This window comes from Pleurodeles waltl, chromosome 11 (assembly GCF_031143425.1).
Source record: "Pleurodeles waltl isolate 20211129_DDA chromosome 11, aPleWal1.hap1.20221129, whole genome shotgun sequence".
Classification (NCBI taxonomy): domain Eukaryota; kingdom Metazoa; phylum Chordata; class Amphibia; order Caudata; family Salamandridae; genus Pleurodeles; species Pleurodeles waltl.
The window spans coordinates 121,226,876-121,247,543 of record NC_090450.1 but is presented as its reverse complement, the minus strand read 5'-3'; the positions used below and the strand labels follow the sequence as shown (position 1 = coordinate 121,247,543).

At 42.4% G+C, this 20,668-nt stretch overlaps 1 long non-coding RNA gene across 1 annotated transcript in view; it reads left to right on the top strand.

Moving 5' to 3' along the window:
- LOC138266580 (uncharacterized) overlaps positions 1–20,383 on the top strand; it is a 43,518-nt gene extending 23,135 nt beyond the window's left edge. Inside the window, exons 2-3 of the long non-coding RNA XR_011199555.1 lie at positions 17,943–17,973; positions 19,582–20,383. This is a non-coding gene — a long non-coding RNA (uncharacterized lncRNA). The remainder of the gene's footprint in view (positions 1–17,942; positions 17,974–19,581) is intronic.
- Positions 20,384–20,668: the final 285 nt, after the last annotated feature.

The window sequence follows — 20,668 nt, the reverse complement described above, 5'->3', positions numbered from 1 at the left end:
GGATGATTCGGACTCCAAGGATGGGGATGATTTCAATGTTGAATGTGGACAGATCGTTCTTCAGGTTGGAGGAGAGAGAAGGAAGGGCCCTATTGATGAAGTAATGGTAGATGGTGAAGGAACAAAAGTTCTATTTGACTCTGGAGCAAAGATTACCATTGTATTGAAGGAGTTTTACTGGGAAAAACTCAACGATGAAGTTAAATTGTTCAACCCGTATTTAACACCATGGGCCAGATGTAGCACGCATTTTGCATGGTGCAAACCGAGAAATTCGCAGTTTGCGCCATGCAAAATGCCGATTGCGATGCTCATTCACAATTTGCGAGTCGGTACCGACTCGCAAATTGTGAATGCGACTCACAAGTAAGAAGGGGTGTCCCCTTCCTATTTGCGACTCTCATCGCTATGCTAAATCGCTTTGTGACCGCGAATGTGGTCGCAAAGCAATTCGCAGTTACCACCAGTGTCACACTGGTGGTAACCCATTCACAAAAGCAAAGGGGGCCCCATGGGACCCCTTCCCCTTTGTGAATGTTGCCAAAAAGGATTTTTCAGAGCAGGCAGTGGTCCAATGGACCACTGCCTACTGTGAAAAACCGAAACCAAATGGTTTCGTTATTTTTTTTATTTTGCAACTCGTTTTCCTTTAAGGAAAACGGGCTGCAAAATAAAAATAAAAAAATTATTTATTTAAAAAGCAGTCACAGACATGGAGGTCTGCTGTCTTCAGCAGGCCACAGTCCCTGTAAGTGCAGGGACTCGCTATGGGGTCGCAAAATGCGACCCACCTCATTAATATTAATGAGGTGGGTCTTTGCGACCCCATAGCGACTCGCAGACGGTGTCTGAGACACCGTTCTGCACCCAATTTTGCAAATCGGAAATTGCGAGTCGCACCGACTCGCAATTTCCGATTCGCAAAATCGGACCTACCTACATCTGGCCCCATATGCCTATGGCAGAGAACCTATTAAGTTGCATGGGTACTTTGGGGGTTTACTTGAATTTAAACATAAGCGTACTAATGCAAAGATGTATCTGTCTAGGAAAGGTGACAGTGTCCTAAGTTGGTTTCATCAGAAAGATTTAGGTGTTATTCTTGATCCAAATAGTGACCCTCCTGTAAAGACAAGAGATCAAGTAGTTGTGAATGCAGTCATGGAACAAGATGCAGCTATTGAGCAACAAGCGGCGTCTATTGATGATTTTGTGGAGAAACTAAAATTGAAGGCTCCCATGGTCTTTCAGGGTAAATTAGGGAGTCTTCGGCACTACATCCATCATATTCAATTGAAGGAAGGAGCAAAGCCTGTATGCAATAAAGTTTGTGGTGTACCTATATCACTACATGGAGAAATGAGGTTGGAATTGGAGAGACTTCAGAAGGCAGGGATTATTGATAAAGTGGAAGGAACCGAGAGGTTGGCACCAGTTGTTGCAGCCAGGAAGGCTAATGGGAGTCTACGTTTATGTGTGGATTTAAGAGAACTAAACAAAATGTAATTGTAACATTTCTAATAAGTTGATGTTGCTTCCAGGATCAAAAGTGTTCTCTACCGTAGGTCTATGTCGACATATCATCAGATAAGACTGACTGAGGAGTCCAAAGACCTTACTGCATTTGTCACTCCTTTTGGGACATTTAGGTACACCAGGCTACCATTTGGGTTAATATCTGCGGCCTCGATGTTTCAAAGGACATTAGAAAAGGTTTTGAAGGGTCTTGAAGGTGTAAGAATATACCAAGATGATGTTTTGGTATTTGGGAAAAATAATCTTGAGCATGAGGAAAGGGTACTGAGAGTATTGGCGAGACTTGGAGTGTATGGCTTAACTATTAAAAAGGAGAAGTGTAAGTTTCAAAGAGATTCCATAGAGTATTTAGGTCATATGATCACTGAAGAGGGCATTCCTCCCATGAGAGATTTAGTAGATGCAATTGGGAGATTAAAGTCACCATCCAATAATGAAGAGTTGATGAGATTCATTGGGATGGCTGAGTATTATGGAAAATTTGTTTGAGGTTTTGCAGAGATCTGTGTGAATATGAGGAGGCTATTATGGAAAGGTGTAGAGTTTGTGTGGAGTGAGGAGTGCGAGAGGGAATTTAAAGAGATAAAGGAGAAGTTGGATAAAGCTCCGAAATTGAAGAATTTTAACCCTAATCTTTCATCAGTTTTAATTACAGATGCCAGTGCAAAGGGTATGGGGGCTGTATTGCAAAAAGGTGAACATAATTCAAAGCAGGTTGTTTTGTTTTTGTCACGAGCGCTGAGAGGTGCTGAGTTGAATTACTCAGTTATTGAGAGAGAAGCTCTTGCAGTGCATTGGGCTATTAAGAAGTTTACAAATTAGTTGTGGGGAAGCAAATTTGAAGTAAGGGCAGACCACAAGCCACTTTGTGAGATTTATAAAAAAAAGATGTGAATGCGCTATCGAGTAGGATCACAAAATGGGTGGTATCGCTAAAAGATTTTGACATTGAAGTCAAATACATACCTGGAGCACAAAACAGGGTAGCTGACACCTTGTCAAGGTTGCTGCAGGTAGGAGTGGAAGACCAGGTGGGAGAAGGAAGCGATGTGAGTCAGGATGAAGAAATGGTATGTGAAATTGAAGGCAGTGGATTTGATGACAGTGCTGTGACAGAGATAAGATGGCGGGAAAAATGTGAGTTGGATAGTACGATGGTTGAGGTGCTGTCCCTAATAAAGGGAGGGTGGAAGAGTAGGAATGAAGGGAGTTTGGAAACCCAAAAGTTCTGGCATGTGAGAGGGGAGTTGTCAAGAAGGTGTTGCTTGTTGTTCAGGGGTACAAGGTTAGTTCCCCCTACTACACTAAGACAGGAACTTATTTCCCTTGCACATTCTGGTCATCAACGGATGTCTAAGGCCAAAGAAAGATTGCCATTGACTTACTGGTGGCCAGGTATGGACGGTCAAGTAGAAAGGATGGTAAGGGAGTGCATGCAATGTGTGATGAGTGAGAAAACTGTTAAACCTAGGGTTCAACCATTGGAGATTGAAGATCGCCTCCACGCAGCCTTGGGAAGAAGTTGCCCTCGACATTCTGGGGCCTGTCCATGGAGAAGGTTGTGATGTATATCTCTTAGTGCTGATTGATGTTTTTTCGAGGTGGCCAGAGATCATGTTTACTCGAAGCATTGAGACAAAACATGTAATTGGTTTTCTGAAATAAGTTTTTGGGAGAGATGGTATTCCCAAGGTTATCTTCACTGACAATGGGGTACAATTGGTTTCTAAAGAATTGGAACTATTTTTAGCAATTTGTTCCATACGACACAAGAAATGTGCACTTTACCATCCTGAAGCCAATGGTATGGTAGAACACTTTAATAGGGTGCTAAAAGAAACTATTGCTATGGCCAAGGACAGTGGACTAAGTTGGAAGAAAGAGGTGATGAAAAGGGTTGAAGCGTATAGAGTCTCACCTCATTCTATTACTGGGAAACGCCATTTGAATTGCTTAGAGCCAGACATCCCAGTACCTTTGTAGCGCCCACTTGGGTGAATGGAGTTGAGGACAGGCCTGATGGTGTCACACGATTGTTGGAGAAGGATGGAACAAAAGAAAATAGAAGCTTGAAAGAGAAATTTTGATTCAAGGAAGTCTGTACAGGAAACTAAGGTTGAGGTGGGATCTAGGGTACTCATTTGAAAGCCCATGAACAAAGGGAGAGGCATAGATAGGTCAAAACCTGTAAGAGTGGTCAAGCTGTTTAAGAATGCAGTCAGGATGGAAGATTCTAAGATTTTGAATCTCAATTGTGTGGTGGTACTCACATGTAAGATGTTTGGGAGAGAACTTAATGATAGACTGGTTAATTCTGCTTCATCAACAAGTGTCAGAAAATCTTCCTGAGAAATTGTAACCCAAAAATATTTTAAGGAATATGTTAAGTAGATACTATAGTTTATTGAATTTTTCAGATTTTGTATACATGTTGAAGTGTATGTTTATTTTTATTTTTTTTATTATATATGTTTTTGTTTTTGTTTTAATAAAGGAGGGAGGTGTGTACTGTTCATCAATAAGTATGATTACACCTCTTAACTAGAATAAATACTTTTCCTGTACTCCACTTTGGCATCTTGGATTTTCTATGAAAATGTTCCTCATTACAGTGTTGTGTACATAAAAGGTAGGACATTTACTTTTAAGTTTTACATGTCCTATTCGTGACAAACAGCCTAATTTGTTTTTTATTACTGTGAGCCTACTCCTCTCGTAGGCCAGAGTAGGGAATTCCTCAAACTTTTAGGCTGTAATTCCTAAACAGAAAGGAGTAGCTGCCTCATGTTTATTTGCATTCTGATAGCTCTTCCTGTAGAGGAAGAGGGAGGGGGAGCTGACACTTGCACCTGAGTAGGTAGTGTCAAGAGTCCCACAAAAAAGGACAACCCACTGCATTGCTTACCTTCAGCGCTGCTTGATGCAAAAGCTTCCCAGAGTGTGTGGCTTAATGACGATGCATCGCCCATCTTCAGCACTGCTCAACACCAGAGTTTCCCCACGTGCACAGCTTAATGATGAAGTATTGCCATCTTCTGTGCTGCTCGACACCAAAGCTTCCCAGAGTATACAGTGCGACATTGATGCCTTCAAACACTTTGGATCAATGCACATCCCCACTCCTTGCATCTCGCCCTCGACGTCAAAGCAGCCCCCTGCAAAGGTAGTGCTTTCAACTGGCCAATCCCGGTCCCAGTATCTAACCCCTGCTGCATCATGGTCGGCCTGAACTTTTGGATTTGCCCTGGTCCAGCACGACCCCTAAGCGCTATTGACTTCTTAACACTACTTTTTGATTTAATCTTTAAAAATTCATAACCCTGGTACTGCTCATTGCATTTTTGTCATTTTGGTCTTGTTTTACTCATAAAGTATAATCTATTTTTTCCTTTATGGAATATTTTTGTGGTGTCTTCATTGTGTTACTGTATGAGTGTATTGCACAAATACTTTGCTCATTGCTTCTTTAGAGAAGCCTGATTGCTCTGTGCTAACCTATAAAAGGGAGAGCAAAGGTTATCTTTTAGTATGTATCTAGCTTACCCTGACTAGAGTGGCGGTTCTGGCATGTACAGGGTGTGTGTTCTGACAACCTGAAACAGCACTTTTAATGCTTCCCATTTGTAAGCTATACTTTAAAGATGTAATAAGGCAACTCCGGTATTAACCTATGGAAGAGATAGGCCTTGCAGTAGTGAATAATGAATGTAAGAGTGTTTGTCACTACTAGGACATGTAATACCTAACAGTACATGTCCTAAATTTTGGATACACTGCACCCTGCCCTTTGAGCTGTCCAGGGTCTAGCATAGGGGTGACATGCTCATAGAAAGGAAAGATTTGGACCTGGCAACAGGGTATTTTGCCAGGTCCTAATGACAGTATAAACTGCACACACAGGCTCTGCAATGACAAGCCTGGGGTATCCTTAAAAGGTTACTGAAGTGAGCGGCAGAATCAGTGCTGCAAGCCCACTGGTAGCATTGCATTTACAGGCCCTGGACACATGTATTGCCAACTACTAGGGACTTCGATGTAAATTAAATATGCCAATTGTAGATAGGCTATTATCGGGTTTCAAGGAATGTACTTTAGCACTGGTTAGCAGTAGTAAAATGCACAGCATCCTAAGGACAACAGAAATAGCTCCATGACAATGGAGGATGACAGGCAAAAAGTTCAGGGGAAGACCGCCCTAAGGCTGACAGGTCCAACAAGGACTCAGACAAGCTTGGGGGTGAAGGTGGAATATAGAATGGGAGTAGCACAGACACACCGAGATACAGTTCTAACTCGCAGAAAGAAGCATTTCCAAAAATCATCAAGAAGATGAGTTTACAACTTTAGTGGTAGATGAAAGTCATGAGTAAAAATAGGTTTTACTGACAAACCCAAACATTCAGAAGCAATGGGCCATGTACCATCTATCAACATAACATTTATATTGTTTGCCACCAACAGTTGTGTGAAACCTTTGATGGGGTGGGCGAATTCTTCCGGCAGAGACTAGAAAAGCAATTTTAAGATAAAAAAATAAAAGGAAGGTTGTACATGTTCAATGACTGCATCCATTACTGTGGATGTTTTTACTTGAGGTGGCTTTAGCTCCCATGGCCAGAGCTACTTTTTTGTGGGGAGGCAGGGGACTTTGCAAATTTTACCATGACTATTTGGCTTGGTGGAATTTCTATCAATACATGTGAGGACTCCTCGAAATTGACACTTATATTGCCGATACTAACACTGCAGTTGTCTGTGCCATGTGGCAAGTTTACTCTCAGGACACATTTTAATGAGCATTCCACGCAAGGCTGTCTTGGATTACAAGGCACACTCTCAAGAAATAGGCAGCTTAATATGATAGCTCTAGTGGCAAGCCTCTAAACAGTTTTCCTGGTGGAACCGATGACCAGCTCTATAGTGGCTCTTCCACCAGGCAGACCAACTTCAGCCGCCTTCAGAATAGGGCGAGGGCGATGGGACATAAGGAGGGCAGACCGAACCCGTGCACATTTGTTACAAAGGCCGAATTCCACCCTCTCCTAAATGCCTTCTAATATGCAAGTTGATTTGTGTGTGTGACTATTCCGGTGTAGTTTCTATCTAAACAACTCCTACACTCTGTATTTAGCTTCAGAACATAGATTATAAGTGTAGGAAATTCAATTTGTTGGGAGTTAAGACGCGACATATCTTCAAATATAGTAAGTGTTAAATATAAGAGATTATAAAAAAGAGAGCAATGTTTAGTAAGCTTTTTCTGAGTAGAAGCCAAAATGAGAAATCTATATTTCAATTCCTATGTGAGCATTCGCTGCCAGGATGAGGAAAGCTCATATGCTGAAAAGCCTGGCACCGTTTCAAGGCAACACACGGTGTCGCAGTCGGGGCACAGTACACAAATAATAAATAAGAAGAATCCACAGATCAGTGACTTTTTGGCTGACATTGACACTATTTGGGAAAGGGTAATGTAAGCAATGCAGTAACTTTATTCAGTTCTAGTGGCGGGTATTTCTAAAGCAAAACTATTGTTTCTTTTTGGTCAGACACACATTGTTAAATGACTTTCTGCAGCATGTTCATTGACATTGGACACGAAAAATAATAATAAAGCAATAATAAACGTTTTTCCCTGTTTATGCGTTCGTTTTATTATAATTGTTTACTGATCTGCTAATGTATTATTTCATTACATTAATAACGTGCGACTACAAAAATGTGTATCTTAACATAGACTGCAGTGGTAAGAATGCATTAACTAAAAAAGATCAAGCAGACGAAGAAGCAACGAAATACAACCACGTCCAAAACAGTTAATAATTTGCATAATCCCGTTGTTTGAAAACAAAAAGTAGTGTATTAGGAAAGTCCGTGGACAAAATCCTTAGAGCATAACAAACATTAAGTTAGATTATCCTATGTAAAATTAACCGTTTATAGAATTTGTCCACGCATCTTAAAATTCATCATTATTAAGGATATTTTTGCAAATAGCGGCCTGAAGTCCAAGTTCTATTCATCCATGGCATATAATGTATTAACCTTATGTCTACTTACTGTACTCAAAGCTTGCTCTCGGAATTCAGTGGAAAACCAGGAGAGCTCAAAGAGCAACTCACACCTGTTCATAATAAAATCTTTGTGAATCTGGCCCTCTCATCTGAAAGTGTGAAATGTTTGCATGTTATAAAACAGCAAACGTGGTGTTTTAAGGGTGAAGAGAGGTCTGTCTGCATTTTAAAAGAAAAATATTTTCAGTCCAAATGAGCTGTCACAATGAGGTAAGGTATGAAACAAGGCATTATCCATTTGCCTACAGTTTCTGTGAACTTGTATGAATGAGGTTTTCAGCCCACCATCTGAGCACATAAAATTTAAGAGCTGGCATTCTTCTGGAATATAGTGAAAACCTATGAAAAATGTGGGCCCTCTTTTACTATGTTTTGGCACAGGGCAGTGCCGTGAGCTTTTTTGCTGCGCTGCCCTGCAACAAATCAATACAGTGTGCAGTATCTATAAGATAAGGCACGTTCCTGTTCTTGTCCCCTGCGTGGGCATACAAATTGCTGCGTAGCGCCAAGGCTGGCACCCTTGCGCCATGGTGCAAGAGAGCCTGCGTTGCAGGGATAATTGTATATGTGTAGAAATGGACACCTTCCTGCACATAAAGAATGCAGGACACATAGAAAGAGGAAAAAATTGAGATAAATTATGTTATTTCTCCCTTTTGCGCATATTTAATGCCACTTCTGAGGTGGTGTAGGAATATGACTCATTCTAAGACTTGCAAATCTGGGAACATATCAGATTCCTTTGGATTCCGTGGGTGGTGCATGGAACGCCCCTTTCACGCACTGTTATGCGTGAAAGGGGTCCATATTTATAAGAGCATGAAAAGCCATGCAAGGTGGCTTTGAGTTGCCTTGTAAATATGGGCCCCCACACTGTACCAAAAAAGCATTAAAAAAATGATGCTCTAGTGGCACAGTGTGCCTTTAGGGCTTTGTGGCATGTTCCAATCAATATTTGGCTATTGGGAAAATAGGGAGCAGAGAACCGAGGGCCTAATTTACAAGGCCCTTGCACCACCTCTGCATAATTTTTTTTTTTTTTTTTTGACTCAGCGGTGGTTTTATAACAACTCCATATTTACAATGTGATGTTAGAGGCCTCTAACGTCATTTTCCCCCTGTGCATCATGTTTTCATAGTGTTGGATTTGACTGCCTCAGATAACAACAATGATATGCAAGGTAGACCTTCCCCCTTTAAAAATCATGCAGGACTGCACAGCCGTACTTACAAGCTTTTTGGAAAATGATGCACCCTTTGCAAAAGTTGCGTGAGTCTCCGATGCACCAAAATTAATACCTGGTGAGACCAGGCATAAAAATGATGCACTGGTACAGGTACTTAAGGACAGCATACCCAAATCATCCTGTGAAATCACTCCCATCTGACATGTGTGATGTGTAATGCTACACACATTCATCACTCACCATGCCTCTGAAGCAGCAGCCTTGGCTGAAAAGTGCACTTGCACAAATACAATCTTGCAAGGCAAAGAACAACCCCTACAAGCCCTGATGCAAGTGTGGCTGTGTACTTGCTAGGCAACTTGTGTGCAAGCTAGTTGAAAAGAACCATAAAGTGAAGGAATCCCTAAATACTGTGTTCCAATTTCCCTTCTCAGAGACAACACTGGGCTCCATGCCATCACACATGTACACAATGTTCCCCACTGTGACATGCAACCATGGATTGGGAAATGATAGTTGTGATACCATGTCAGTCAGTTGGAATGTGGGAGTGCATACTACGAGGATGGCATCATGTCAACTGATCTGGACAATATTGAACAATCAAAGGCCTGGGCCAATGTAATGTAGGCCTACACCAAAATCCGGGAATGACCATGGACCCATGCATGTGTCTGTGTCAGCCATGTCTGGTATGTTACCATCTACCTAGGCAAGACCTACAAAAAAAATCACATCTTCATTCTGTGTCCCCACACATATAGTGTGAACACATAACACCAAGTTGATTAGAGTGATAGGAACTAGCCCCCACCAAAATCTGCTGCAGAAATATGACACTCAGAATGTTAAATTGGAAGATGTATCTGCTCATGCACTGCATTTGACATCACAAAGATTGATTGAACCGGCCCCTGTAAACGTCATGGCACATGTATGATTTACACAGCATGTGGTCTTAACTGGAAGAAGAGCATGGCAATACCACTACACATAACACAAATCGGCAGGACTTTAGCAAATACATTTTTCCAAAACATTGACACTGTCTCTTTTTTTCCCATTTCAGCTGACCAAGGATATGGGATTCAGCATTAGAGGAGGACACTAAATGAAACCCCACAGACAGAGCCAGAGAAAGCCTATAACCAGGCCCACATTCACCCCCGGTCTGTTTTGTGCCATACTGCACAACATATGTGTGCACACAAATGTCCCCTTAGATGAACAACTGGAGGGCCCAAGGGAGGAGCAGGAGGCAGCATATACTTGGGAAATCCAAAACACAGCTGCAGGTGCACATCGATGCACACACATTGTACAGAATTTTGTCACATAAGTACATCAGGGAAAATATGACATTGCATCAACATGTGTATATATATATATATATATATATATGATTAAATGTAACATATGTTTTGGAGTTTGTCACAGTTCAAGTAAAAAAATCAACTCACCCGCATCCAGAAAACCACAAAAGTCATCAATCAAGTATGAACACAGTCATGATTCCCAAAGTACCAGACTCCGTGTGTGGATTCTGAAAACTGTGGTGTGTATTGTTTGCATTTCCTGTTGAACTGAAAACACATATATCCGACAAATATGTGTTGGTAAAAAATAAAAACAGACAGATCTGAACTGTGTGAGATGCATTAGGCCCAAACTTGATGCTTATGTAGGAGAACAGTAGTCCTAACCTGCAACAATAAATCAGTGTGAGGTATATGACAACTCAATGGTAACATTACTAATTTCACTTGTGACAACTCACCACAGCCCCATCATTTGCACTCACATGTATTAGAAATAGTAAGTTTATCACAGAGGACAGTACATCTGTATGTGTAGTCCTGTATCAGTCAAATCAATAATCATCTTGCATGTATACCAAACAGTGTCATAGCACAACTCATACTATTAGCAAAGTGTATGAGTCACTCAGCACAAAGATCAAGTTGTATATGATGTGAGGCCTTCAGCAGTCATTACTATTTACACAATCCACTCCTACTCACTGCATCTGACAAAGTATTTAGTATGCAGTAGGGGGTGAATTTTCCTCACAAACACACCCATACGGAAGGTCAGCAGAGCCAGATTCATGTCCTTAAGAGGACTGGATACATTGTGGAGGGTGCTTGCAGTGTCCACAAGTACTACTTCAGGAGGCAGGATGCATGTAGGGGCCAGTTACTCAACTCGCCACCAGTGGTTACCAAACTCATACTAGTGTGCTGCTTTAAAATATCCCATGGCCCAATGACAACGAGGAGCATGAATAACTGGATGATGAGGATGAGGCAGATGAGGAGCAAGCTCAAAATATACCATCAATACCAGCAACATGGCAAATGTATCATATACTAGAAAATGTGTGTGGCACATGCATGAATAACTTTCACAATGTCAGAAGATTAAGACACAATGAATCATTGTACCTATGTAAAACAACACATAAACACTACCAGTGTGAAGACACAGTGTGTGAGTCATTCTTTCAGCATGTTCACCACAATTTCTATGACCGATACTGGTGGTAACTGACCCTGACTGTTTTCTTGGGTCTGCTAATGAGGCCCAGGCCCAGTCCTCTGAATAAAAGGTGTTAGAAACGGGGTCTCTAGTTGGCAGTCAGTTTGCACTCTGTCCAAGCAGAGATTCCTCTCAAGCAGGAATGCAGAACAAAGTCCAGTCTTTGCCCCCTTTCACAGGCAGAAACAGCAACTGCAGGATAGCCAAACAAAGCACATCTCCTCAGCTCTTCTCCTTGGCAGAGGTTCCTGCTGAATCCAGAAGTGTTCTAAAGTCTGTGATTTTGGATGCCCTCCTTATACCCATTTTCTCCTTTGAAGTAGGCCTGCATCAAAGCAAAGTCTCTGTTGTTCACTTGCCTTGCCAGGCCTGGCCCCAGACACACACCAGTGGGTTAGAGACTGCATTGTGTGAGGACAGGCACAGCCCATTCAGATGTAAGTGACCACTCCTCCCTCTAATCTAGCTCAGATGGCTCATCAGGATATGTAGGATACACCCCAGCTCCCTTAGTGTCACTGTCTAGAGGAGATTCACAAACAGCCCAACTGTAAGTCTGACCCAGACAGGGAATCTACAAACAGGCAGAGACACAGAATGGTTTAAGCAAGAAAAGGCCCACTTTCTAAAAGTGGCATTTTCAAACTAACAAGCTAAACGCCACCTTCACTAAAAGAAGTATTTTTAAATTGTAAGTTCAGAGACCTCAAACTCTAAATTTAAATCTGCTCTCAAAGGGAAACTACACTTTAAGGATATTTAAAGGCAGCCCTCATGTTAACCTATGAGAAAGATAGGCCATGCAACAGTGAAAAATGAATTTGGCAGTATTTCACAATTAAAACACATCAGTACATGTCATCTTAGGGGTGGCTTACATGTATGAAAAGGGAAGGTTTGGGCCTGGCAAGTGGGCACACTTGCCAGGCCGAACTGGCAGTTTAAAACTGCACACACAGACATTGCAATGGCAGGTCTGAGCAATGAATGCAGGGCTATTCATGTGGGTGGCACAACCAGTGCTGCAGGCCCACTAATAGCATTTGATTTGCAGGCCCTGGGTACCTTAGTGCACATTACTAGACACTTACTAGTATATCAAATTTGCCAATCATGGAAAAGCCAATTACACATACATTGCATACAGAGAGCACATGCACTTTAGCACTGGTCAGCAGTGGTATATGGTAAAGTGGTACAATTACAATTGCCAATGACAGACTCCTGTAACTTCCTATTAGATAATAGACCAAGGGGGATTTAACTACCTAAATCCCTAGTATATAATAAGGCAGGGACGTTTAGAGGCCCAGTAGATTTCCTGCACTGGAGTGTGCACTGCTGGTTTGCCTGCTCTCCTTTTGAAGGCAGCCCTGACTTTCAGACTGTCTTCAAAATGTTAAAGGTGCGCCAAATCGACTTTGGAAGAAATGTTACCTCCAAAATGTCACTCTAACTTATTTGTACATAAGCTTTATCCCTAAGGTCTCCCCTAGGTGCCCCAGGGATGGAGTGTCATATAACCATAAGCAGGGATATTTCCAAAAAATATTGGCTAGGTCATGGTGAGAGGAAAATTGCACATTAATTTCTTGCTCATTATACAAACTTAACTACATAGGCTAACATGGGAATATCTGACATAAGCACAAATATTACCAGGAAAGAGCTCAATGTGTCATGAAACGACTCCAAAGAAACCCAAAAACCTGCCTCTGTAAAATGTATCATGACTAATACCAGAAGGAAGAAACAAGACTTCCTTTCCTGTAAGCCAAATCCCAGGCTGCTAGTGGCCTCTCTTAGAATGCCATGTCATTCAGATATTTATGAGGCCATGCAAAATCCAGCTGTGTGGCTCATCATGGACTCATGATTAGGGAGTAACTGAACACATCCCAAGAGGCTCACAAGTGTCACTCAGTGTAATGGCTGTATTGCAGGGACATTGTTGGAACATCAGTGCTGGACAACCCGCATGTATAACTTGTACGGCCAATGTAAATATGTGGATGTTATCATGGGGCTGTAAAAGAGGCTCACATATCCACACAATCTGCTTTCATTCTGTATCACAGTTCACACAACACCTTCATGCACATGTAACATCAATGGCCCAGTCCAACATGGCCAAAGTTAGCTACATAATTCAGGACACATTGAAACAGATGGGCCAAGATCACATCAATTGATACATCCTTGTTTATGGTCTACTGGGGATGCCTGACAGGTTTGTGACTGAGCCTGGCCAATGTGAGTCCCATTACCTGCCACAGTGTTAAACTACATGGGCATTGCATATGTAACCCCACTGCTATGCACAAGCAACACTACCTTGATGCAGAGTGTAGTAATGGTTTGATGTACGCTGCCTTGCTATCTTTAGTATGTCAGAGGTCATGCAATGGCATGCATGGTGTGGTAACATTGCACCATCAGCATGAGTGAAAATCATGTGAAATGGACTAGTCAGGACACCTTCAAATGCTATCCCATTTAGAAATGGCACCTTAAGTATAACAGTATCCACAACAAGTTCTGTGTGGTATAAGTCCTGCAGGTGCACAATGGCCCTTTGCACACACTTTATGGTCTTCAGGGTTCCTGAAAATTCCTGAAGGTGCTGCACGTGTATGTACTGACCTTCATGACAAAGCTGTGTGTAGGCAGACTCACAGTGGCTGTGGCATCAACAGAGGGTACACAGTACACCCTCTTGTGCAGGGATGCGTGGGCACCTAGCAATTAGGACCCCATCCTGATTTGGACTGTATGCTGTTCATAAGATGTGGGTCCAGGGGCAAAGACAACATTCTCCGGAGGTGCAGTGACAGTGTGTCCCCTGATGGTAGTCTCCTGGAGGAGGGAATGTGGGCATTTGGCACCATCCATATATTCCTTTACACATGTGTCCAGGCTATCGCAACACCTTCAAGGGAGACTACACCCCCCAAGTTGCATGACAGCCTGCTGTCTGCACCTTGGGAAACAGGACAGATTGGCAGACTTCTGTGCTGTCATAAATGTGGGTGTGCTGACCTCATTCCAGGGTAAGTTTATGTCATCCCTGGGGGTAATCTAAGCAATGAAATCAGGTGCCAATTTTATAGATGGCACATGAGGCAGCCATTCTAAGGTGTGTCGTTCCACAAACATAGGGATTGTGCCTATACGTAGTCTGATCCTAGTAATGCATGCACAGTCAAATATGTACACTCCCAACAAACACATCGGACACATAGGAAGACAGGAACCCAGTAAACCCAACTATTCATAGGTGACACAGCAATCCCTATGCCTTTGCACAGGCATTACACATCACACTACACATAATTCCGAATATTTTCCTCATTGCGCCAAAAAAATAGATGTATGAGCCCAATGCATGTTTTTTTCAGCCATTGCATCAGCCAAAAATTACACTTCCATCCAATGCATCAGAATTTCCTCATGGTGCTTTGTCATGCCTTGTCTGAAATCCATGCATTGGCCTGAAGCGTAAAAAACCAACACATTGGCTGAAAACGTGCCGCATCCACCCAGGAAGTGATGCAATGGATTAGATATGCTGAAAATTAGGAACTGGGAATTTACTTTCACTTTCTCTCCTTGTATCTGTGCTTTGGAGTGATTGTGTTGAGATTTGGTGGAGAAATGCGTGCTGTTTTTGGAGACTGTTGTGCTGTCTGCTGTCCCTGCTCTGTCCCTCACATCTCAATTGTTATTTGAATTCATATCTTGTATTGTACTGTGTATTGTTGGGTGTTCATCTTTGGAGTATTACAGTTCTTAGGGGCAGCCAGCGGTAGTTTTAATTTTTTTTGCATAGATTATTCATTGTGTGTTTGGGATGGGACATGTCAGTGAAGGGCCAAGGAGTGTGGAGGGTTCCTCTGGCTGGTGGCCAGAGGAACATGGTGGCCATGGGAGGACGTTATATACACGGGTATAAGATGGAGGCACACAAGCTGCAGTGGGAGAAGGTCCACCACCATATGCAACGGATATTTGAGGTGGACCGAACAACCTACCAGCTGAAGCATCGCTGGGCAGATGTTATCAGCAGGGAACATGACCTCCTCAACAACCTCGGAATAGTAATTGGTAGGACTGCTGGTACGTACACATACTTGGTGAATGATTCTTTGTATTGCACTTGCATTTAGATATCTGTTGGCCATAGGGCTTCATGCACTAAGTTTGGACTAAGGGCAGGGCTGCACTGCCCTGTATCCAAAATAAGTGCAGAAATGTGCTGTATCTATGACATATGGCACATTCCTGTCCTTATCCCCTGCCCTGATGCGCAAATTGCTGCTGAGCACCAACGCAGGCACCCTTTTGCCATGGTGCAAGGGTACATGGTTTACAGAGATGAAGGGACACTTTCCTGTACATACACAATCATTGATAGCTTTATCGTTTGTGTGATGAGGAATGCAACACACATAGGAAGAGGAAAAACGTGGAGTAATAATGTAATTACTTCCCATTGTGTCACTGTGGTGGCATAGGAATCTGATGCATTCTCAGCCTTGGTCATATGGGCTGGCACAATATGCCACCGAAGGGTCAAGAGAATGATGCCAAAAGGTTGCAGGGTGCAGCTTGGCCTTGTAAATGAGGCCCATAGTGTCAGTGGTTCATATATGTCACAGCATAAATGCCATTGCACCACAAGACAGATTTTGCATTGTCAAAGCATGACAAAGAGGCCTCAGAATACTGGCCTGTCATGCGCCCACACTGAGCAGTATCCCAAGCACTTTCTTTGTTAGCACCTGTTATAAATGGGATCTTTGGTTGGCAGTCAGGTTACCCCCTGCCCAAACAAGGACCCTCACTCTAGTCAGAGTGATAGAGCATCACCCTCAGCTAACCCCTGGTTGCCCCCTTGGTAGCTTGGCACGAGCAGTAGGCTTCTGTGGAATCCTGCCTTCCCCAGGCCAGGCCCCAGACACTCAGCAGGGGGTTGGAGACTGCACTGTGTGAGGGCAGGCACAGCCCTTTCAGGTGTGAGTGACCATTTCTCCCCCCCTCCTAGCACAGATGGCTCATCAGGAAATGCAGACTACACCCCAGCTCCTTTTGTGTCACGGTCTAGTGAGAGGTGCAACCAGCCCATCTGTCAAACTAACCCAGACAGGGAATCCACAAACAGGCAGAGTCACAGAAATGGTTTAAGCAAGAAAATGCTCACTTTCTAAAAGTGACATTTTCAAACACACAATCTTAAGATCAACTTTACTAAAATATGTATTTTTAAATTGTGAGCTCAGAGACTCCAAACTCCACATGTCTAGCCACTCCCAAAGGGAATCTACACTTTAATCATTTTTAAAGGCAGCCCTCATGTTAACCTATGAGAGGGACAGGCCTTGCAACAGTGAAAAACGAATTTAGCAATATTTCACTGTCAGGGCATATAAAACACATTACTATATGTCTTACCTTAACCATACACTGCACCCTTTCCGTGGGGCTACATAGGCCCTACCTTAGGGGTATCTTACTTGTAAGAAATGGGAAGGTTTAGGCCTGGCAAGTAGGTACACTCGCCAAGTCGAATTTACAGTTAAAACTGCACACACAGACGCTGCAGTGGCAGGTCTGAGACAGGATTACAGAGCTACTAATGTGGGTGGCAGAATCAGTGCTGCAGGCCCACTAGTAGCATTTCATTTACAGGCCCTGGGAGCCTCTAGTGCACTTTATTAGCGACTTACCAGTAAATCAAATATGCCAATCCTGGATGAAATAATCACATACAATTTACACAGAGAGCATATGCACTTAAGCATTAATTAGCAGTGGTAAAGTGCTCAGAGTTCAAAAGCCAACCACAACAGGTATGAAAAAATAGGAGGCAGGAGGCAAAAAGATAGGGGATGACCCTACAATAGCAAAAAAGTCCAACAACACCACAGTGTACATGTTAGCAGTTGTGCTGTGCGCAGCATGAGGAAGTGTGCACCTTTATCAGACATTCCAGTTGATCGTGTCTCTTGTAAATGAGGCATGATGTATGTGACTCTGTACATTGTTTTGACATGATGACTGTCATACATCTGAATATATCTCATACATGTGTGTGTCTGATTCTAATATTTTGAGGTTTAGGGATGGACACGACATGTATGTTCAGTATCTATGGCTATGCAGCAATGATAGATACTGATGTCCGATAAATGAGGTGCAAAGATGTCTAATTAGTGATGTAGTTAGCATAGTCATGTACATTTGATGAAAAGAGTAAGGCAGGGATATTGCTGGTCCTGGCTGAGTGTGTTCTGTGAGTCATTTAGGTGCAGATTGCCATTAAACTCAGCTAACCTTGCGAACTCTTAAGGGAAGTAAGTCATATGAAATGGTTCAACAATGTGCCCTACAGATGTATGTTAAGTTTAATCATATGTGTGTACATGTTAGCCTTCCCAACCAATGTATATCAGTGAGCCATGTAAAAGTAGCCATTTAAATTGTTACAAACAAAACAGTTCTATGGCCATTTGCAAGTCATGTGTAATGTCCATGTGTAAAGTTCAATATTTGATCACAGTGTTTTTTTCAACGTTCACAGTGCTATGTCTCATGTTATGTCTTGTAGGTGGAGAGCTTCAGTGACTCCACTGCTACCCGTGAGTGTCATCCTGTATGTCTAATGGATAGTAAAAGGACTGTGTGTAACGATGGATGCTTTGTTCAATGACATGTTCAATGTGCATCTATTCCAAATCAAACTCCATATGTTATTTGTGAATCTGGACAGAAAGGTAGAGGTTCTGTTCTAGATGTGCAGTTGCCTCTGACTATTATCAGGGAGGATCTGATTACTGTCACTGAGGGGCCACATGTTTCCTGGTATGACCAAAGAGCAATGACCACAGTGCATGGATTTGTGAACATACGTAGTGGTGGATTCATAGATGAACATTGCAGGGGTTGATAAACCTAACAAATGCCTTTCAGATGCACAGATATGCTGTTGTTGCTCATAGTGCAATCTATGTCTGATGTGTATGGCTAGTCCACACAGGGGGATGAGTCACAGCACAGTAATGACGGTAAGGACATGTGCCAGAATTACAGGGTCCCAACAAGCCCTGCAGGGAGGCATCATGCAGTTTTCAAATTGTGTTCCTGCTGTGTGTGCCACAGGACCATCATAGAAAATTATGCTCTTCCAGGACTGAGGGATTTGTGAATAAGGCTCTAAGAGTAGCAGGACAGAGGTCAACATTAAACACGTGGGACTGTAGTTGAAGTGCCCACTCATGTGGTGCGATGCCCCATACTCTATGTTGGATGGATCAACAGTGTTATCCGCTGTCATCTTCACCGATATGAGAGTAGAGGAATTCCTGCACAGCATTGTCATGCAACATGCCAATGCCCAATCCATCTTCAGATAGTTTTGGCCATTATAGTCTCAAAACTGTACTGCAAACAGGATCATACTGGAAACAGCATTAGCCATTGCCATCCCAAAATCCCTGTGCAGATGAGATCTAGGGCATGCATGCACACATGCATCAAATGGTTGTGCTGAGTGCTGGTGTACATCAAGGTGACATGAGTATCTGACACATATCTACAGGAAATGGGCTGCATAGTGGGACACATGCAGTTACTTGGGGAGTATGCAAGAGGTCATGGCACAGCCCACCATGTATTAACAAGAGTTGATATAGGAGTTGTTTCATACATCTCTCTGTGATGTGAGTGAGCCGTACATCCTCCATTATCACATATGATACCTGGCACATGTAGATTCTATGTAGCAAGGTGTCCAGATATCAGTCCTTTCCATATCAGGCTCCCAGTGTTGTGACACAATACATGTAAATTACATCCCTTCCTTAATTTACTTTGTCTAATGCCGATGAAATTAAGGGCATTGCAGGTTGCAGAAGGCACACTGATCAATACAACATGAAGATTGCGCTTCAGCATGGTCACAAAACAGAATTGTTCCTAAGCATACCTAATGCTGACATGGTCATGCCTAAACATTTTAAGACAGCGCATTGCTATATTGAAACATTAGCTTAGCCTTGGTACTTTGACCACGGTAAATTGTGAGATGCTGGATATTGTGTAGATGTGTGAGCATTATGACCTTCAAGATGTATTTGGGATACGAAAAGTGCAACATGTGATGTCTGAAGATAGTGTTTACATGGCATGGTTGATGTTCATTTACCCAGTTCACCTTTGTATGACATGTTTTCTTTATGATTACACAGTGAACATGACCCAGCCCAGAACAACCGCACCAGCTGAAGGAGGAACATTATAGGTACACTAGGAAAGTTCTGTAGGCCTTCAAGAAGATGGACAAGACCTTTGAGAAGTGAAAGGCATCGGCATCCTAGCGGGCCTTTACCCAGGTGTACTTACAATGGGACTAGCTACCACCAGCAAGGCTCAGAGTGCAAACAAGCGTTGGTCTGCAGGAACAGGACCATCCACCTCCACCAGCTGCCACATGGCCAAAAAGTCTCCCATGCTCCAACACAAGTACTGTCCCATGACTTCTAGAAGGACATGTGCAATAAATTTGCAGACAAAGTTTTGTGGCTCCAGCCTGGAGCCCAAGATGGACATCCTTCTCTGGGAAATCAACCATGCCGTGCTGAGACCCGGAGTGACGGGATGAGCATAATGGACCATTTCTTCCCTTCCCCTTGTAGATGGTTGTTTTTAGTGAAGATGTTTTCAGATAGCTTAGTTTAGGTACGTTAGTGTAGTGTAGGTTAGTTTCAGTACTTTAGAGTTTTTAGTAGGAAGGGGTACATATTTGGGGCTTGGCTTTAGGAGGAGTTTTTAGTGGGTGGAGTTATAAGGTATATGTTTTTGAAACATAGAAATGTGTTAAAAAAATTATAAAACATAAAAATATATTTTTGTTTAAGCCTAGTTATTTAGTTAGTTGATGTATTGCTGTAGTTACTGTTGACCTTGTCTGCAGATGTGTTTTAAGGAGGTTGGGGGCTGTTGATTATAATGTTGCATTAAATGTATAGGATATGTTAGGATAAGTTAAGATAGTTGCAGGTATTAATTAGGATGAGATAGTGTAGGTTTTGATGGTTAGTTTTTGCAGTTTAGGTACTTTTTGGAACATATATTTAGGGTTTTATTACATTTTGTTATTTGCTACGTATGAGTCTCCATTATGATTTACTGTATAGGAGTTGGCATGTCTGGTCAGGTAATGTTAGGTACATGCCTTTGCTAACAGTTTTTGGCTACAAGTGTGACTAGGTGAACTCCCTATGCGCAGGGTCCTGTAATTTTGACCATGGAATCACATAAGCTATCTAAAAGCAT